A 21034-nucleotide genomic window follows, 5' to 3' on the forward strand; every position below is an offset into this window, starting at 1 on the left:
CTGAGCACGCTTTCGGTGTACAGTGCAAACTTTGCAATTGTGAATTGTAGCCCTAATCATGGTTTTGATGTTAGGTATCCAGTATTGGGTGCGTATCAGACGCAACATGAGTTGGTTCTCCCCATGCAAACTTTGTTGATGAAACATTAGGACTGTAAGACGGGATAACCTGCAGTTGTATGGGAGGAGGATTGGGTGGCGTTCATTAAAAGCTAAGTCCTTTGACGCCCCGAGTCGCCCTCCTACCCGAATGATGCCATGTTGGTCTAGATAGGGATTAAGTGAGAGTATTGCACTTTTCCCTGCAATTGGTTTTCCGGCCTTTAGATAATTATATTCGGAACTATAATGTTGTTTCTGATAGATTTTAATTAAAAGTCGTGTAGTGGCCTTAATTTCATCAGGGGAGATTAGGTGCGACTTGACCTGGAATGAATTTTTTGTTTCGGGGTGGGTTCTTCGGTAGAACCTCATAACGTGTGATAAGACCCGTAGAGCCCTAGGTAGGTCGGAAAAGCGTTGAAGAATATCGGTAGGATTGACGGTTGTTGTTGCGCAGGTCTTTGCCCTCTTTTCCTCTACGGAGGTGATGTAGTCACTTTCTTGTGCTGGTCATTGGGAAGTGTCTTCTTGCAGCCAAGAAGGTCCCTGCCACCACAACGAATTGTTGACCAATTCAGACGCAGGTACTCCTCTGCTGCCTAAATCTGCTGGGTTGGACTCTGAGTTCACGTGCAGCCAGTCCCTATGTCCGACCATGTCGATGATCTTGGTGATCCGATGTGCGACGAAGGTTGACCAGGAACAGGGCGGTTTCCTTATCCATGCGAGGACGATCGTTGAATCCGTCCACAGGTGCACTTTCACTGGTCCCAACTTGAGATTCCTGAGAATTGATTCGGTGATTTCCGCTAACAGCACGGCTCCGCAAAGCTCCAATCGTGGAAGAGAAAGAGTTTTCACTGGGGCTACTCGGGTTTTGGCTAGAAGTAGGTTTGTGCAGACATTATCATCCGTTTTGACACGCATGTAAATGACTGCTGCATAAGCCTTCTCGGATGCGTCACAAAATCCATGGATCTCGATGTCGGTTCCTGGAGAAAAGTTGACCCATCTAGGTATCCGGATTTTATCGATTTCATGGTATTGGTCGGTGAAGGTTTTCCATCGTTCCAGCGTACTGGTAGATACTGGTTCGTCCCAAGCGGTGCCTTCCAACCAAATACTCTGCATGAGTATTTTTGCCACAATGACCATTGGTGCCAGCCATCCTAAGGGATCGAAAAGTTTGGCGATTGCTGATAGTATCGCTCTCTTCGTAATGTTTTCCGGGTTGTCCAGCGTCCCTGCTTGAAAATAAAATAAATCGGATAGGGCATTCCATCGAATGCCTAACGCTTTCACTGAACTGGTATCTTCGAATGCCAGGAAGTTTTCATTGAGTAGGTCTGCTTTGGGGATGTCCCTTAGAATGTCCTCTGAATTGGATGTCCATTTGCGAAGTGGAAAGCCCGCTGAGTGTAGGACTTGACGAATTTCATCTCTGGCTTTAATAGTCGAGGTGATCGTATGTCCACCCGCTAACACATCATCTACATACATGTATTCTCGCAGTATGCTAGCCGCTGTAGGGTGCGAGTTTGAGACGTCGTCTGCTAGTTGTAGGAGCGTTCTTATCGCGAGATATGGAGCGCAATTCACTCCGAAGGTAACCGTCTTTAATTCGTAAAGACTAATAGGGTCATTCGGGGAAGTGCGATGCACAATACGTTGAAATTTGGTGTGATTTTCGTTCACCCAAATTTGTCGATACATCTTTTCGATGTCGCTATTGAATACGAAACGGTATAGTCTCCATCGTAAGATAAGTATGGGTAGATCGGCTTGTAGAACTGGGCCTGGGAGGAGAATATCGTTTAAGCTATTGCCGTTGGCCGTAGGGCTCGAGGCGTTAAATACTACGCGTACCTTGGTGGTTGTACTTTCTGCTTTTACAACGGCGTGGTGGGGCAGGAAATAATTATCCGAATCGTCGGTTGGAATATTCTTTTCAATTTTTCTCATATGTCCGAGCGTTTTATATTCTGACAACACTCGAACATATTCTTTTCTTAAATCTGGGTTTTTTATTAGCCGCCCCTCATTCCGAAAGAATTGAGAGCATGCACGCTTCAGGGATGGTCCTAAGTTAATATTGTTAGGGTAATCCTGCCGGAATGGTAGTGACACGGTGTACCTTCCATTCTCACTTCGCTGCGTTGTTTCTTTAAATATTTGTTCACAGTACCTTTCATCCTCATTTAATATTTTATTTTTGGGTACATTTTCTACCTCCCAGAAAGCTTTGAGTTGATTGTCTAACGCAACCTCGTTGTAAAAAGACATAATGCTCTTCGTTGGATTCGGTGATTCGATACGACCGGTTAGTATCCAACCGAACACTGTCTCTTGGGCTAAGAGTGTGTTTAGCACATTCTTCTTTATACCGCTCATTATAATGTGGGGATATATGTCTCCGCCAAGTATGAGGTCTACGTCTTCGTTGACGTAGAACCTCTTGTCTGCCAAAATCAAGTCTGGGAATGCCTGCATAGTCATTGCGTTGATATGGCAGGATGGAAGATTCCCAGTGAGTTTCGTTAGAACTAGTACGGGTGTAGTCAGGCTGAAGCAGGGATCCACTGGTGAACGTAGTTCGATGTTGGATGCTTCTTTCACCTGAGCTGACACCGCATTTGTGATGCCTGAAACATGGGCATGCATTTTCCTCGCTGGCAAATTGATTTTGCGTTTCAGTCTTTCAGTTATAAAGGAACATTCAGACCCAGAATCAATTAATGCCCGCGCGGAGAAGTCGGTACCATTATGGTGAATGTGTACGCGAGCAGTTCCTAATAGCACGCCTGTGCTGGAATTGGCATGGCAGGATTTGACATTCTGATTCGCAGAGGAAGGTGGCTGTCCCGATTCCTGTCTTTTCCTTGCCTGTGCCGAAGTTGATGGGGCATTATCCGCATCTTTGAAGGGATTTCGTACCGCCGGTTGCAGAAGTGTGTCCGCATGCAGGAGCGTGTGGTGACGAGAGTGGCATTTGGAACAGTTGTATGAACTGGTGCACCTCGTCACTGTGTGTCCTGGGGATAAACAATTCAGGCAGCCATTTGTGGATTTGACGAATTTAATCCTTTCTACTGGGTTTAAACCGCAAAAACGTGAACAGTTGCGTAATCTGTGCTCCGTAGATTTGCACATTTTACACATTGATTTTGTTGTTTGCTTGGTTACTTTGGTTTGAAAAGCACCAAGTCTTTTTGTAGGGTTTTCCGTCGACTGGCGCGACGTGTTTGATTTTTGCACTTTAGAAGTGGCATTCCCTGTAAAACCAGACACGGTTTCAAGTGTCTGGAAACGATTTGACAAGAATTTGTCCATATCCTCCCACTTGGATATGTCCGTCTTGTGGTCAATGCTCTGCTCCCATAGAGCCAACGTATTTTCAGGTAATTTTGTCGAACATAAATAGGTAATAATCGCATCCCAATTTGAAACATCGATCTGATGTGTTTTTAAAGATGCCAAGCAATTATTTATGTCGCGCTGTAAGGTTTTGATAGAGCTGCCGCACTCGCTATCTATCTTTTTTAAATTAAACAAAATTTGTAGTTGTGAGTTCACGAGAATCCGTTTATTCTCGTATCTCTCACATAGGTTTTTCCAGGCTGTTTCGAAGCCTTCATTTGTCAAAGGACATTTCTTGACAATGTCGTTTGCCTCACCTTGGGTTTTTTGGTTAAGGTGGAATAACTTTTCTACCGGGCTTAAGCGACTGTTATTTTTATAGATAGCCGTGAACAGGTCACGAAACGTTGGCCAAGATAGGTAGTCGCCCTTGAATACCTCAGTATCGCAAGCTGGCAGGCGGATACTGTGTTCGCGCCCGCGTTCTCCCTCAGGTTTGACTGCCCTATCTTTTTCCTCCTTCAATTTGGCTTGAAGTTCAGCCATGTTTGACATGCATCTCAGGAATACGGCATATGCCGCTTTATGCTTGATCTTGACCGCTGCAATTTTCTTTGCGTCGAGCGTGTCAGAGCCAAGCAACTCCTCTAGGGCGTTCTCTGCTTTTTCCCACTTAGCTTGCAACTCTTTTTGCTGTATTGCAAGAGTGTGTACAGTGTGCAGAGCCGCATTGATGTCATTAAAATCGGCCTCGAATTCGATTATTCGATCGGCCAATCTAATATATGATTCCATGTTCATGGATTAAAATTTGTGATCAAATTAAAAAGGGGTTGTAAAACTGAAAAAACCTGTGCGAATCACCCAACCAACAATGATTAAAATATAGAAAAAACTCTTTATTTAACGCTTTCAATTTGTTTATTTTTTCACTGACTTTGCAGCTTATTTGTGCCGAAAACCAGGGAGAAGGGGAGAGCAACAACAACGTCTTTTGTGGAATTAAAGGGGGCCACTTGCCACTTCAACGTTCAAATTTGTTATAAATAAGTGCGCGCGCTGATATAACAACTCGACGAAAAGTGTAAAAACTCAGTGAAAACTGTTGTAAAAACTGTGTCGATTGAATTAGTGAAAATTAAAGTGCTTGAAAAGAAAATGAAAATTGCCACAGCCGTATGGCGTGAGATTTTAATGTGAATGTGAGGTTATGTGCACCTCTTCCTTGTGCTGTGTCCGGAGAGCCTTACCGCTGGTGGGGGGACAGACCAGATAGTCACAAGGAATGTTAAACGTGGTTTATGCAACGCGTTTGCACTTATTTTCCTTTTCGGCACTAAATTTTTTACACTTTTCGCGGTTAATTAGAAATCACTACGCACTTTAAATTGATTTTTCGCACTTTTTATTTGTTGTTTTTAACCAAAAAAAATGTGGCAAGAAATATTGCACTTACTCAGGTATTTTTTGGTGACTTGTATACTGGTGATGTGGCAAGTAGCTTATGGTATTGTAGTGGCTTCAGCTGGCTGTCGCTTGCTCAGTGTTTTGACGTTGGTATTAAATAATAGACTTTTTTGTTGGTGGGCAAACTACTTTTCCTGATGAATTTTTCGGGCTAATTATGTTGTGGACTGTATTGTTAAGGTGCTGTTTCCAATTCCTGGTGAGATAGGACCAAATGTTCGGCCTGAGTGCGTCGTAAACCGGCAGTGGGTAGGCGCACAAGGGTCGATCTCGCTCAATGGATGATTCACTCAATAGAAAAGAAAGAAGAACACGGGAGGATTTTCCTCGTTATAATGGGTGAACTTTATTATGTGAATATATATATATAACCTGGTTACAATATTACCTGAATATATTCTGGAAAACAGTGGAGATCGTTGGCGGCAAATGCGTGCTGGTTGGCTGTTGAAATCAAAGAGGCCGGTTGTATAGCAAGCTACAACCGTTGACCCGCAAAATCCTCCGTTTTGGAGGGGAAAGGCACCCACACATCAACCCCGACATGCATATGCATGAGTGCTGACAAAAAGCACACATACACGTGCATGTACATGCATGCACATGCATGAGGGTGATGGTGTGGGTGGTTATAAATTAATTCGAGTATCGAGTATCGATTTGCAGAGTTGCATTGGGGGGGTCGCAATCAGATGCGGAAAAGTTAGGCATCCTGCCTAAACACGAACTATTCTCTTCGCTCTTAGCTTTGTTGTTTACATGTATTGAATGGAGACACATTAAACGTAGGACATTCTTTGCATATGTTAAGGTTGATTCTTGATAAGTAAGAGTTTAGTCTATTGCATTAAGGGTAATTGACATTCAGAACAACCGAGGGCCTTTTTGAACTTTTTTTGTTCGAATGGCTGAGTTCTTCTGAGCTGTATTTCGTCATAGTGCTTGCGAAGATGACTGTTCCCTAAAGCAGATCAACCTGTTTTAGATGCCGGCTCTTAAACGAAATACTTTAATAATCTCTATTTTATTTTTCGGCTAAGAAAACTTTTTTAAGTTAATAACACCCTCTATGACAGATTTCACAGAAAGTCCCACTGTGTAACTTTCGCGAAACTGCCAGCAGATATTACGCTGCAGCGAATAGCACAAGTTCCGTACTAGCGCAGCTCTATGGCATTAACAGATGGTATTAACTCTAATTCTTTGCCATCGCAACTCTTTAGTGGCCATCGCAGTCATTCTCACGGTAGAAATAATTTTTGCAGCTACCTTTTCTCTTGGCTCTGAGTGGCCAGGTTGCGAGACCACTGCCGGGAAAAATGGTTGCAGCAGGCGCGCAGTGTTCGGTATTGTCAGAGCAACTAATTTCGTCGCTATATTGGTGCCTACACCCACCGAGTCGCTATATCCTCGATTTGAGGTAGCTAATAAATTAGGGCGCATATGCTCCCTCGGCGCTTGCGATAGTGCAGTCCTTTTCCTTGCGAAGCAGGACTAAATTTCATTTTATTGTTTAAATTGTTCATTTTGTTCGTACGACCCCTTGACAGACGTACAATCACAGCGTGGTATTAATTAATTGAAAAGGGAAGGAAGTGTCGTCCGCGCGGTAGAGATCCTTACCGTGGTAAGACCATTAGTACTCTCTGAGGCGGCCCGGTGTCAGAGAGCCTGGGTACAAATTAGCAATACTATAGTGTCACATGGACTCCTACACTGTCACATGGACAGAACACCCTGAATTGGAGGGGGCAGATCCTGGAACTTGTATCCTATCGAATGGACTAGCGCCGTGGTCAGCGACTACGCCCTCGTATTGCAGCAAGATATCTGCCATTCCCGAGGCGCAATTACTAAGTACATGAACAAACGCGTAAAAGGTACAACAAAAAAAATTCGATCCTTGGGAGGTATATTACATTTTTAAGCACCGGTATCTTGGCCCCTTTGCTACTAAGTTTTGATTTTGGAGTATAAGTTCAGATCGAATAGTGCAACAATTTTACAAAGTTTCATCAAAATTTGAGCTTTAGTTGAGAGACTAGTGTTTTAAATTTAACAGAAAAAAACTAGACTTTTTATTTTCTTTTTCCAGAAAAATGGCTGCCCTCATCTGGGACCAATAGGCAGTTTCAGTATGGAACTGAGCAAAGCAATTGCTTTCCACGAAAAGCGTTTTTTGCACAATACACATCTCCAGTGGCACAATGTGTCGTCTGAATAACAATTCAATCACTGGGGGTGCACTGCCAACTTTGCATAGTAAAGCGTGTAGCCTCCAAGCATGGGTTTTGAACCACATCATTGGAGTGATATTCGATATTATAATTAGGTGAAATTCGTGTCCAAACTGGTTCACCGAAGTTTTCTGCATTAACCCCTTTTAACTTTAGCAAAGCATGTATACTCATCATCACTTTCATCCCAATCGGAATCATCTTGACGACGTGGCACTACTTCAATTCTGCAGTCCCATTATTTGGCATGGTAGTGCATAACAGGTCATCTTCACCTTACAATGCACCATAGTAATGCCTTTCAAAAACACCTGTTAAGCGTTAAAAGTGAATGGATATGCCCATTGTCCCCAAGTGGTGGCATCAATATAAACTATACCTAATTAATCCATTTTTGGGATTTTCAGCACTATACAACTTCTTAAAGCTTGTGCAATCTGCCCTAAGTATTTTTCTGAAAATCGTTTACTGTAGTTTTACAATATATTCGGAAAATATGAGCAAATACTCCACAAGAATAAACTCAACAAAATGCCTGACTTTGAAGCGCTATAAACTTCACTTTATTGACACAACAAAGCTAAGTTTATATTCACATATACCATTTGCGCTATCGGTATGTCGTTATTGCAGCTACATTATTAATTTGCGGTGTTTAAGAAGAGATTTCGCTATTTGAAGAGGTGCCCTCGTACGGGGACGGTGGGAGGTATTGGGTTAATTGTTCAGTTTTCTTGTCTTTTAAATCGATTTAATAAATAATAGTTTAAAAAAACTAAAAAAACACGCTTTTATAGCAAACCGAACTAAAAAATAGAAAATAATTTTCAATTAAAAAGAGGTTATATAACAGTAGTATAAGGTCAAACCATCGTTTATAGTTAATCACCGCAAAATAAAATTACATTTCATATATTTCCTCTCAGATAGTTGCCAATAGAATGATTGTAACATTCAATATCAAGCACCCCACGCTTTTTACTCTGAATTAAATTATTCTGTTAATAACTTAAATTTTATTATAATTTTATTTTGAGGTCATTAACTATAAACAATTGCTTGACCTTCTACTACTGTTATATAAACCCTTTTTAAATGAAAATTATTTTCTATTTTTTAGTTCGGTTTGCTATAAAAGCGTGTTTTTTTAGTTCTTTAAACTATTATTTATTTTTAATTTTTTAGTTCAAGTAATTTTAAAAGTTTTAGTCGAGAGTGATGAAACCTCGAAAAGCCAGCGGTCCATGGAACCGAAAAGGGGCAAGACGCAGGGAGGCTGGACGCGGTCTTTCACCGAAATTGCCAAGGGTCGGCAAATTATTGGCATTATAGACGAGAGCAGCGAAGATTTCAGGATCCCGAAACAACAGTGGAAGTGGATCGAGGCCGCGCTCGCTACGGTGGCCGTTAAGGTTAAAAAGACAACCCTGGTCCACCGCCATTTTCCACCGATGCAGGGTGCTTCCAGGGCAATGTTAAGCTAATTTCCTGTGACGACGCCAGGTCGGTCAACCTCTATAGGGCCGCCGTCACGCTGATAGAGCTGGTATATCCGGGCGCACGCCTCAAGGTAGTGGAGGCGCGTGATATCCTCTCACGACCAAGGGCTAGAGCCTGGGTTCCAGTGAGGCCAACGGACTCAGCTGACATCCTGGAGCTGCTCGAGGAGTACAGCCCGCCGCAGGTGTGGAAGTCAACCCGGACAAAACCGAGCTTCTTCTCTTCACGAGGAGGTACAAAGTATCAAATCTTACACCGCCAAGAATTGGGGGTACGTTCTTAGCGTTTAGCGATAAAGTCAAGTATTTGGGAGTCATTCTGGATAGGAAGCTATTATGGAGTGACCATATAGTTGTGCGATCCAAGAAGGTAGCAGAAGAGTTGTTCACCTGCGAGAGGGCAATTGGCGCATACTGGGGATTCTCCCCTAAGGTGACACACTGTATTTACACAGCCATTGTGCGCCCGATTCTTCTTTATGGTGCCTTGGTCTGATGGCCTGCACTAGCTAAAAGTACCTATCTTAAAATGCTTCAAAAGGTGCAACGGAGCTCGGAGCTCTGCATTACCGGGCCTCTCGGCTCCACTCCAGATTCCGTTACATATACACATGGATACATAGATACATAGATAGATACAGGACAAGCTAATAAAAGCGTGTTAAAAAGAGCTCCAGTATGCTCTTTCGTAGATGTGCCATGCATCCACTTCTATCATTAATAAAGGAATGCGTTTTTCGCATTATGTGCAAGGTTTCAAATCTATGGCCATTTGGAGTGGTTATAAGTTCAATTGACCTTATGTCCGTTAACCTTATGTCACCCCACCATCTCATTATTGCATTGTCATCGAGCCTTGATATGTTTGCAAAGTTTAAATCAAACTTATGGCCATTCAAAGTGGTAATGAGGCCAATTGACCTTATGGCCGTTGACCTTATGTCACCACACCATCACATTAATGCATTGTCATCGAGCCTTGATATGTGTGCAAAGTTTTAATCAAACTTATGGCCATACAAAGTGGTAATAAGGCCAATTGACCTTATGGCCGTTGACCTTATGTCACCACACCATCACATTAATGCATTGTCATCGAGCCTTGATATGTGTGCAAAGTTTCAATCATACTTGAGGCCAAGCTAATAAAAGCATGTTAAAAATAAAAAACTGGAACAGAATTGACAGGAAACCGTTTTCCAAATAGTGTTTGCGCAGAATATATGCAGTCTTGCCAGTTTAACATAATTATAATAATAATAACTCTCACATATTCCTTTCAAAATGCGTTTCGCTGCCCAAGTCAACTCTTCTTGGTCTCCATGCAAACGATTGTGGATCGTCCCATAATAAAAAGCAAACCATCAACATAAAACGCAAAAGGAACTGAGCTCAAAATACAGCCAACTAATACGTGTGTGCGTGCATATATCTCAAATTGTTTGCGTATATTTGCATTATGCTATTGCAAGTTTATATTTATTAAAATTTTGTTATATTTGCTGTTGCTAGCAAGATAAATATATGCAAAGCAAGAATAGCAACCAACAAAGTTTTAACCGAGTTTCAGCTTAAAACGATAAATGTATACGCTATAATTTGTTATGGCATTTGATATTGTTTGTTGCTATTTTTGCTACTACAAATAAACCTTAGTGAATTAAATCCTGGCTGGCTATGCGTTTTGCAGCTGCAACAAATTACAAAGTGTGTAGAGCAGCATCAGTGGCGAAAGCAATGGAATGGCGGGCACAGCTACAAAGCTTATTTTTGTAGAAAATTAATCATGATTATAATTTAAGCTGAATTATGTGCTAAAGCTTCTAAACAACCAAATCTAGCTAAATAAACCAGCCACAGCAACAAAAACGGCAAACTAACAAATTGAACATTATAATCTGCACCAAAACCAAAGAAAACAAGATATAGTGATGCTTGCAGTTGAATTTAAGAACATTTAAACTAAATTAAATTTCAACTGAATGGCTTCACACAGCAGGTGCGTTTCGAGTACACAACTGCTAATCAACTGTTTATGGTTTATAGTTGAGCATTTCAAATTTACGAAATATATAAATTTTTACGTCAGATTTGTGATCATACATATTGTAACGAATTTTGGGGATTTCTAATAAATATACCCCTTCTGCTAATGTTGGATTCGCCGAACTGTCGAATAAATAACTCCAATATTCAATATTGCAAAATGGTTTTTATTTAGACTACTTTGGGAGTAATATTTCACAATAACACTTACAGCGTTTTTAAATCAAACTGATTAGTTATTCCTCAGCTTGCGCTGCTTTTATACTCTCTGTTGCTACACTGGCATATTTCTCCTAAGTTCTAGACTTTTCACGAAAATGGAACAGTTGTATCGCATACTTGGCTACATGCGTGTGTATGTGTGAGTAAGAACTTCGTCTCTTAGCTGATGACTACATATGTGTAGAGATATGTGCGAGATAATTTCTTTGCTCTAAGCTGCTGGTTATGTGTGTGGAATATTCTTCGTTTCCTTGTACATAAGTGTGGCTGCTTGGAGTTTTAATTGTTGTGGTTATTTACTAACAGCATAGTGATGTCAACATTCGGCACAATATTAAACGCTTCTGTCGCCTATAACAGTTAACATATATTTCAATACCTGTGATTTTGTCACATCTACAGAAAGATCACAGTAAATTTCAGCGAAAGTTTGGAAGGAATAGCCATGATTGATTGACTGTGACAGCATCTGCTGCAATTTCGCAATCAATCTTACCAATAAGAGCAATCACAGACTCAAATACAGCTCTTGTCACAGTAGCACTTTGTTGCTATGCTATGAACCAATGAACAAGTTACCTAAGCTGCGAATGAATTGCACTTGATGTCGCAGTGAAATGCTATAGAGGCGGCGATGTTAAAAGCCAAAATAGTAAGCGAACATTCTAGTTCATTGACTAGAATTTTGTAGAGCTATTCATACTTGCACTTAGAAAAAAATTTCTCCCGATTGAAGAAAAATGGGAGTGAAATGGCACTTAAGAAATTTTTTCCTCATTCCCATGGCCAAATTTCTTTAAAATGAAGAAAAATTCTTCAAATTGAGGAATTTTTCCTCATTTTGAAGAAATTTTGGCCATGCGAGGGGGAAAAAAAATCTTAATGTGCCATTTCATTCAAGTTTTTTCTGAGTGTAGTATTTGAATAGCTCATTAAATAGTTCATCGAACTCGATGAAATGTGCGAACACTTTCTGCCGGAAATTTGTAATGCACATATTTCAGTTAACAAATCTAAATGTCACACAAATCAACGTGCATATAAACATAAAAGCACATAACACCTCACCGTTACTTCTGCAGATTAAAGAAGCCAATTAAAGAAGCCAATCCTTCTAAATCAATAGACCCAGACGGAATATTTATGTCGATGCTAAAACACCTTAGGCATAAGAGCATCAGCTACCTAATAAATGCTTTCTATTTATCGTTTTAGTATTGTCATTCCAAGATAATGAAGAATGCCAAGGATAGTCCCTCTATCAGTGAGTCGTATCTACCGATATCACTCCTCTAGCCTGTAGAGAACCATTGGAAGACATTCTTCTCCCCTCGTTTTAACGCAAATATTCCATGCTGATGACTTACGTAAAGTGTAAATCGCTACCACCGTGCCTAACGCCATTAACAACCAGATAAATTGTGGACTCTACCAGCGAAAAGCTCATTAAAGGACGATGCTCGTAACACTTGGCCTGTCAAAAACGTTTGACACAGTCAACCACCGCGCAATACTCCAAGCCATAGACATAGAAGGTTCATCCATTCCCCCCTTATCTAAAGAGATGGACCGCAAATTATCTGAGTGGTTGGCAAGCGTCGATTCAATTTAAAAACGAAACTCCGAAACCTAGGAGAATAAAAAAGGAGGCTGTTCATATGCAATAGTGAACTATTAAAGTTTGTGGACTGTATAATAAAAATGTGAACTGCACAATTCAATTGTCGGTTGAAGACTGTCTAGACAAGCCAAATTTTATTAGTTTCTTTCTCCTTGTTTACATAGTTGCATTTTACAGGGTTGTATTGATAATGTACATTTTCAGGATTATAATTTTATGTAGTATATCTAAAGCTTAGGTATAAAAATGGATACAAACTAGTGAATTAAATAGAACAATTGCAGACCATCAAATTTTGTGAATGCTTCGTATATCGATAGACAACGGACGCAAACATACCGCCCCTCTTGAAAGTATCCACTTTCAACAGTCCATAAATAACGGGCATAACTTAACGATGGGACGTTTAAATGTTCCCTTGATGTTTTGACTGAAACAACTCTTACAAGTTCATCTTTGCCTGGATATGTTTCTACAACTTTGCCTATACTCCATTTGCTTGGTGGCAATGTATCATCTTTGAGGAGCACAATGTCACCACATTGGATATTTTTGAGTTTTTGGCTCCATTTTGGGCGTTGTTGTAATTGACTTATGTATTCTAACGACCATTTTTTCCAAAATTGTTGAACTAATTTTTGTAAATACTGCCAACGGTTTAAACTATTTACCTTGGATTGAGTGTAATTAGTTTCTGGGATAGTCGCCATTGATCTAAGAATTAAAAAATGCCCTGGTGTAAGGGGATCTGGATCACCTTCGAATTTTGTGCAGAGTGGCCGTGAATTCAAACAACACTCTATTTGGCATAAGACCGTGCATGTCTCTTCGAATGTTGTATTAGCATCTTTGAGAACTCTCTTCAAATGGTATTTTGTACTTTTGACCCCTGCCTCCCACATTCCTCCAAAGTGAGGACCAGTTGGGGGAATGAAATGCCATTGAATTTCTTGTTCTGCCATACCTTTAACAATTTTCTCCTGGTTATGCCTTTCATGTAAAAAATGCCACAATTCCTTCAATTTTTGATTACAGCCTACAAAATTGGTACCGTTATCTGAGTATATGTTCGACGGTTTTCCTCGTCTAGCCACAAATCTACGAAGGGTTGCCAGAAACGATGCAGTTGATAGTTCTGATATCAACTCTAAATGTACTGCCTTTGTCACTAAACAAACAAATATTGCTATCCAACATTTGTAAGTTTTGCTTCCACCCTTCCACGACTTTACGTGTATAGGTTTTGCAAAATCTATGCCTGTATTCACGAAAGCTAATGCTGGTTCCACCTTATATCGAGGTAAGCTACTCATCTGCTGAGAAAATGGTTTATTTCTGAAGCGCATACATGTGGTACACTTGTATATACATTGCTTGATTATTCGGACCACTCCTGGAATCCAGTACCTTAATCCGAGTACATATTGCAATTGTCGATTACATGCATGTAAATATTTCTTATGATGATATTTCACTAATAAGTGTGTCAACGAACTATCCTTGTTAAGAATTATCGGGTGTTTTTGATCAAACTTTATAACTGCGTTCTCAACCCTTCCACCTACTCGCAACAATTGCTTTTGATCGATAAATGGTGTTAATGCAGATAGACTGTGTTTTACAGGTAGAGATTTTCCAGCTAATAACATCTGAATTTCTGAATGGAACGAATCCTTCTGAGCCTGCCTAACTAAGACATCATGCGCATTATCTAGCTCGTGCACATTTAAAAAGCCTGTTGTTCTGGCTACTTTATTTGTTCTACAGTTTGTTATGAATCTCAACATGTATGCTGTCACTGACAATAATTTTCCAAAACTTGAAAAACGTTCAAATAAATCATCTGTTGGATTTTCAACGGCATGGCATATGACCATATGTTGCCTTTCTTCTAGATGCGTTTCCTCTGGCGGCTCTGGTGCCACTTCTTCCCACTGATGACGTGTTCTCAGTATGTTAGGCCCGTGCCACCAAAGGTCGTTATTTATTAAGTTACAAGCGGTAATACCTCTTGTTGCTAAATCTGCAGGATTATTATGTGAATAAATATGACGCCAGCTTTCTCGTGGTAATATATTCAAAATGTATGAAGTTCGGTTAGCAATGAATGTTTTCCATCGACGTGGATAATCGCTTAGCCAAGCTAAGACAATAGTTGAATCAGAATACCCGAATATGGGAACCTGATCAACGTCAGGGGCTTCCTTTACTTTTACAACCAGTTTGGTCATGAGCTGTGCAGCGCATAACTCAAGTCTTGGTAATGTTATTTGTTTAATAGGTGCTACCCGGCTTTTGGAGGCAATAAGATTTGTTGACACTAACCCATCTAAATGGCGAACTTTAATATAAACTGCGGCCACATACGCTACCTCTGACGCATCTGCAAAGCAATGAAGTTCTACCAACTCACCGTTTGTAACTCTAATCCATCTTCGAATTCTCATTTTCGAAATGTCATTGATGCCACTCCTCAACTCGTACCATCGTGTGACCACATCATTAGGCAACTGCTCATCCCAATCAATGCCCCTCAACCATAACTGCTGCATTAAAAGTTTTAAAGAAACAACCACTGGTGCTAACCATCCTAATGGATCAAATACTTTCGAAATATCTGATAAAACTGTTCGTTTGGTAATTTGCTGTTGTATTTCGTTTAGAGTTACCTTATATTTGAAGGAATCACACGTTGTGTCCCATAACAATCCTAAGGTTTTGACTGTCTGCGTATCATCGATAATCGTTTCCGCTGACATTTCTGTATCATTTGCATCGATCGTGGACATAAATTCTGATGAGTTCGAACACTACTTGCGTAAATGGAATCCTGCTTGAGTAAGTAGATCACATAACTCGATTTTTAACTGCACAGCCGACTCTACATCTTCGAAACACCACATGAAATCATCTACATAAAACCCGTCTAGAATTGCTTTACTTGCTCTGGGAAATAAGGCCGAATTTTCAATTCCTATTTGCTGGAGTGTCCTTGTTGCTAAAAAGGGTGCACATGCAGTGCCGTACGTAACTGTTTTTAGCTCATATGCCTTTACTTCATCTTCACTAGTTTCCCTCCATAAAACTCGTTGATAGCTTCTGTCGCTCTTGTTGACCAAAATCTGTCTGTACATTTTTTCTATATCACCTGTCAGCCCTACCTTAAACTTGCGAAATTGAATCAATAAGGAAAATAAATCTTTTTGAACCGTGGGTCCTATGAGTAGTTGATCATTCAGTGACTTCCCATTTGATGACTTACAAGATGCATCAAAGACTACCCTGAGTTTTGTAGTTGTACTTTCTGGTTTCAACACGGCGTGATGTGGGAGATAATACTCGACCTGTGCCTTTTCATCTACCACTTCTTCCATATGATTCATCATTTTGTATTCATGCATAAATTGTTTGTAACTATGTGCTAATATTTCATCTTTATTAAATCTCCTTTCCATTAAGCATAATCGATTCCATGCTGCTAACCTTGAATCGCCAAATTCTAATTTTTCTTCCCTGAGAGGCATCCGAACTACATATCTACCATCTTTTGCGCGTTTAACATACTTTATGTAATGATCTTCTGCTTGTTGTTCCTCAACTGTCAGAACCTGTGTCAGTGGCTGTACTTCTTCGACTTCCCAAAACCTTTGTAATTGATTAGTTGCATCAAGTGATGCAGTACCCACAAAAATATGAAATGATTGACTCGATTCTATTTTGCCAAGTATCACCCAACCAAATATTGTTTCAACCGCTGAAGGTGAACCACTTGGATGAACTAGTTTTCCCGACAGTACACATGCTGAAAACACATCCGCACCTAAAATTATGTCTATTCCGTTTGGTGTGTCATAATTGTTATCGGCCAGTTCGAGGTGGCGAAAATAGTTTAGTTTCTTATTTTGTACTTTTTTTCCTGGTAAATTTCGAGTCAAATTTGGGAGACACAGTGCGCTAGTCTCAATATTGTGATTCCCCTTTGGAAAATTTATGCTTAGTTTTACTTCACCCTTACAACGGCTATTAACCCCTCTACCTATACCATGAATCGTTGTATTATTGAAGCTTCTCTTCAACCCCAACCGCTGCATGCAAGCTTCTCGTATGAGCGACACCTGTGCTCCTGAATCAAGTAACGCTCGACAGGTTTGATAATGACCATTGATATCTAATACCCTTATTATGGCCGTAGGTAGCAGTGTTATATATTCGTTTTGTATATTTGATAAATTTATTGATACTGACTCTGTTTGTCTTTGCGGATAATTGCTTTCATTCGACTTATCTTGCATTACATGCAATAATGAATTATGTTTCTTGTTGCAAACTTTACACAACGATGATGTGCAATTAACGGCTCGGTGATTGTCCTTGAGACAATTAAAGCATAGCCCCACATCGCGCACTACTTGAATCTTCTCCTCTACTGGTTTTCTTTTAAATTGGTCGCATTGATATATTGAATGATTTTCTGCACATACTGGACATTGTTTTACTTGAGAAACGTATATTTTCGATGCCTGCGTCTGGCGATTAAAATAGCTTAGAGGGGTTAACGATTTACCTGAACCTTTATTTGACTGTATATTTTCTAATTCGGTAACGCGTTGCTCTAAAAATGTCATTAAATGTACAAACTTACTTTCCTTTTCTGTGCTTCTGCTCCTATACCACAGCATTGATGTTTCAGAATCTAATTTTTTTTCAAATAAGTACAACAAAAGTGTGACCCACTGATCCACTGCCTCACCTAATGCTTTTAACACATTGATACTTTCGTTAGAATCATTGTACAGACGCTTAATCTCATTCAATGTTGGTGCTTTAATTGGTTGCTGATCAAGTAACAGACTTACATATGCTTTCTTCACCTTATCACCATCATTATATTTTTTATATAGCAACCCCCATGCTACCGAGTAATTCTCATTTGTGGGCTTCAAATGCCTCACTATTGATAATGCCTCCCCTTTCAACTTTGTCAACAAATACTCGAACTTTTCTATGTTTGCTAAACTTGATTTGGTATGAACCATTACCTCAAACAAATCGCGAAAGTGTATCCAGTTTATGTACGTTCCGTCAAACTCTGGAATTTGTATACGAGGAAGCCGGACTTCTTGTTGGCTGGTGTTCGTATGCAACGTCGGCGAGGCCGCATTTATGTCACCGCATGGAGACGCCAACCGCGTACCCAAGGTATTCTGATGATCTATCAATGTTTGAATTGCACTGGATACACTAGCGACCTGCTCCGTTTGATTCTGATTGTCTATTAATGTGCTATCAAGCTGCTCTTCACGTGTTCGAGCCAACAAACCTGCCTTAATTGCAAAATACTTATCTTCGATGTCACTGCAATAATTTTCCTCCACAGCTATGTTCTCTGAACTTGTAAGAGTGTCTATGCTGCTTTGTACATTCTCATATTCCTGGAATATTGACTCCAACTTCTCTACCCTTACCTTAATCTCGTCAAAGGAATTATTAGCATTTTGACAAAAGGAAAATATACGCGTGATTGACCCCTTTATGGTTTGACGTTTTTGTTTCAATTCGTCCATTGTCTATAAATAACTAGTAGCCTTTTTGTTTATTTAAAGTTTTGTCCCTTTAGTACTTGACTTATTATTGTTTACATTTATTGTCATATGATTTCATATATGCTCTACTACAATTTTTCACTCTTATGCCACAGATATATAGTGTTTGCCAAACAAAATGGTTCAATTACCTAGAAACATACATATATATATATGTTGCGATTCTAACTTGAAATGTACTAATGTCCCAAATGAATATAATGACTGATGCTTCTCTCTCAATACGTTTTTTTTTTTTGATACAACGTTTTATGCTACTAATTGAATAACATATTTGAACTGAATTCAAGAAAGACTTATTGTAGACATCTTACATGTATGAATGTTATACTCAACCAGTTCTGATTTGAAATGTACTGATGTACCGAATATGTTATGCTTCTATCTCAAAATGTTGTCTCTCTGACTCAATGTTAGGTTTAACGACTTTTGTGCGTTCTGGTTTCAATTTGCAATGTTTCTATGACTCTACTGAATATGATATGCTACTCGACTCAAAATGTATGTTATGCTTCTATCTCAAAATGTTGTCTCTCTGACTCAATGTTAGGTTTAACGACTTTTGTGCGTTCTGTTTTCAATTTGCAATGTTTCTATGAATCTACTGAATATGATATGCTACTCAACTCAAAAATGTATGTTATGCTTCTATCTCAAAATGTTGTCTCTCTGACTCTCAATGTTAAGTTTACAGACTTTTGTGCGTTCCGTTTTCAATTTTGAAATGTTTCCATTGACTCCTGACTCTACTGAATATGTTATGTTACTCAAATCAACTGCTAACTATGTTTCATGAACTATTTACGATATGCTTCTGTCTCACAATATCGTTTCTCTGAATGCTTTATAGCTAAACGTACGTTACGTTTTGATTTGAAATGTTTACATCGAATCTTACTCTAACGACTGTTATGTATCGAATCTATTTATGTTAAGTTCTAAATACGACTGTTAAATATGTAGTTTTTTTTTTCTTTTTGTACAATATTTTAAATTCCTCATGCAATGACATTTAACTTAATTTCCAGAATTACTTATTGTATCCTACTTACATACATTAATGTTATAACTCCACAAGCCTCTGTATGATAAGACGACCCTTTGTGTATGTATGTATCATCTGTTCATTGCTGGGGTACTCTGCTGGCATATTCCGACTTGTTCATTGATGCTGCTTCCTCTTTACGTGACGACTAGGCCTTTATTTAGAACCACTTATTGAATTATATCCACTGCTGCAGTTGGTATTTCAAACTTTTCAAGGCACGTAAATCTTTATGCACTATCCACTTTCGCTTCACGTGTATGTACCTATGTCCATGCATAACATATATGCTTGCTGTTATGTATATATATATGTATGTGTCATGTACGATTGTACGAACACCTTTCTGTTTATGCACGTTTAACTTCGCTTCAACGCTGTTACTGCCGCAAATTGGCTTTTTTTCTATTTCAAGTTATATGTATTTTCCACCAATATGTACATATGTAAATTAAATCACTTAGATAGGACTGTACATACATGCATTTTTATGCACTCAATACATTATTCATATAAACGTCTAATCTTGTTTAACCAATGTATTTTCTGCAAATTTTCTTGCAAATTCCATTCAATGCTTTGAATATGTTTGTAAATTCACTGCACTAAATTGTTATACAATAATTGGCACTGATTTTGCTAAATTTTTGACCGACATTCGGCTCGATGGACCAAATTTTATGTTCATATGCAATAGTGAACTATTAAAGTTTGTGGACTGTATAACAAAAATGTGAACTGCACAATTCAATTGTCGGTTGAAGACTGTCTAGACAAGCCAAATTTTATTAGTTTCTTTCTCCTTGTTTACATAGTTGCATTTTACAGGGTTGTATTGATAATGTACATTTTCAGGATTATAATTTTATGTAGTATATCTAAAGCTTAGGTATAAAAATGGATACAAACTAGTGAATTAAATAGAACAATTGCAGACCATCAAATTTTGTGAATACTTCGTATATCGATAGACAACGGACGCAAACAGAGGCGGTGCAGGGTGGTGTCCTATCGCCCACTCTGTTTAATTTATAAATATCAAGGCTCCCTTCACCACCAGATTATATATTTCATACATGAGTTACCATCATTTTCATATGTATACCCTGTCCGACCCAAAAATGTCCGCTAAAAACGTTGGCGATAACAGTTTAAAAAAAAATATATATATATGATATATGAAAATTTTTTTAGTAGGTAATGAAAAAAACCTTAAAAATAAAAAAAAAAATTCGCAGGCTCGAAAATTATTTTTTTGGGTATGCGTAGTGTAACTTTTTTTCCTGAACCCAAATCCAATCGAAAAATCGATGGCGCGATATTTGTTAACTTTCGTCCATACAAACCGACCCACCCTAATGTGTATACCTAACTGTGTAAGCATACAGGGTGTTTCAATATTAAAATTATTATTATTTCTTCGCTGCTTAGGCAAGATTTAAGCTCTACCAGAATCCTCAGAAATGAGGTAGTATTTGTCTAAAAGAGGTAGAAAGGATCAACAGCTTAAGACTGTTGACCTGTAGTCCCCAGAGGAGTTTTATACGTATGCATTGGGCATTTATTTCTCTCACATAATCTCTCTACTCCTAAATATACGTTATCGTTGTTGCAGTTTTAACTACAAAGACACTCCCCAAAGGGTTTTGATGTTGATCGTCCTTTGCAGGATATAGACCCAGTACGTTCCGGTAACAAGCAACATTCAGGTGCTAGCCCCACCATCAAGGGAACGATTGATATGACCATATTAAACATTCCCCACATTAACCCAGTCCGACCCGAAAATGTTCGTTGGCGACAACAATTTTAGCGGCATTTTTGGGTATACCCTA

General features: G+C 39.2%; 1 protein-coding gene across 13 annotated transcripts in view; it reads left to right on the forward strand.

Annotated features, from left to right (window-relative positions):
* LOC137237648 (uncharacterized) overlaps window positions 1-21034 on the forward strand; it is a 548551-nt gene that overhangs the window by 276484 nt on the left and 251033 nt on the right. The window lies entirely within an intron of this gene.

Source organism: Eurosta solidaginis, chromosome 1, assembly GCF_040869045.1.
Source record: "Eurosta solidaginis isolate ZX-2024a chromosome 1, ASM4086904v1, whole genome shotgun sequence".
Lineage (NCBI taxonomy): Eukaryota > Metazoa > Arthropoda > Insecta > Diptera > Tephritidae > Eurosta > Eurosta solidaginis.